Below are 1,339 nucleotides of genomic sequence, written 5' to 3' on the forward strand. Positions count from 1 at the left end.
TAGTGAAACAATTTTAGATTGTAACAGAAGAGTTTAACTTCTTTAAAAAGTTATAGTGGAGTGGATGTGATACTAATGAGGCAAAATCTTTAGCTGACCATTTTGGTATCACCAAGACTCACAGCAACTTGACTAGTAGGTAAAATATTTCTGCATAATAAATCTATTTATTATATCATGTCTTATATTTTTAGCTTCTGGTGGCCAAATATGAAATTGGATGTGGTTAATTTTGTAAAATGTTGTGATATTTGCCAGCGTAGCTACACAAGATTTGACAAAACTAACAATGAGTTGCATTCAATTCCTATTCCAACAAAGGTATTAAAGTTGATTACATAACAAATCCTTAATTTGAAAATTTTTATAGCTTGGTCATTATAATTGTTTCTAATTTTTGTTTATGTATTTTATATTTTTCATTTGTAGCCTTATTAATGATCTGTCTATTATAGCTTATATGTATGTGGCACTTGTTTTTATTAGTTATGTTGGTTTCATATATTGAACCATTTAAATTTTATTGAATTTTTTTACAAGAAATATATCATATATTCATTTTTAGTTTCTTTAAGGTTAATATAACAGTCCAAAATAGAAATATAATTTGCATATAATCTAATAATTAAAACTTATAATCTGAAAATATAATAAATAAAATTAATATAGTCCCCTTCAATCTCAGGTAAAAATTGATATATATATATATCGTAATTTCATTTTTTAGCTAATTTAGATTTTACCTCATTCTTTATTATTATGTTTTTTTTAGCTGCAATCATAAATAATGGTAAGGAGCTTTACTCTATTACATGACACCTAACCTCCTAATAGAGTATATAATATAACAACAATCTTTTATTATACAAAAGGTATGGACACAAATAGGTGTTGATTTAAGTGCTTTGCCTGAAAGTGAGGATGGCTATTAATACATTGCTGTAGCAGTTGATTATTTCAGCAAATATATTGTTGCCATGCCTTCAAAAGATAAAACGGCAAAATCGGTATCACGCTTCCTTTACTCGTTATTATGCACACATGGTAGGGCAAAAGTATAATAAATTTGGTAATAAAATATTAATATTATATATAGAATCAAATTAATGATCAACGACGTGAGTTTGTGAATGAAATAAGCAATAATTTTCACAAACTCATAGGGACCATGCAGAGGGTGACAAGTGCTTATCACCCTCAAGCAAATGGCATGTTTGAAAGAGTGAATAGGACAATCCAAAATGCACTACTAAAGTGTATTAAGGATGATCAATTAATTTGGACAGATCCCTGCCTGGCATAATATTTGCCTTTATTTATATTGCAAACGCATTTCTTA

The 1,339-nt window shown here is 27.9% G+C and overlaps 1 long non-coding RNA gene across 2 annotated transcripts; it reads left to right on the forward strand.

Moving 5' to 3' along the window:
* On the forward strand, window positions 1–1,339 carry LOC135925016 (uncharacterized). 2 transcript variants are annotated; one of them, XR_010571496.1, is made up of 4 exons: window positions 1–139; window positions 195–321; window positions 873–1,055; window positions 1,097–1,339. It is a non-coding gene; the product is annotated as an uncharacterized LOC135925016 (long non-coding RNA). The 2 variants fall into 2 exon arrangements; XR_010571497.1 differs by lacking the exons at window positions 873–1,055; window positions 1,097–1,339 and adding an exon at window positions 773–872.

Source organism: Gordionus sp. m RMFG-2023, chromosome 2, assembly GCF_954871325.1.
Source record: "Gordionus sp. m RMFG-2023 chromosome 2, tfGorSpeb1-WG-v2, whole genome shotgun sequence".
Taxonomy (NCBI): domain Eukaryota; kingdom Metazoa; phylum Nematomorpha; class Gordioida; order Chordodea; family Parachordodidae; genus Gordionus; species Gordionus sp. m RMFG-2023.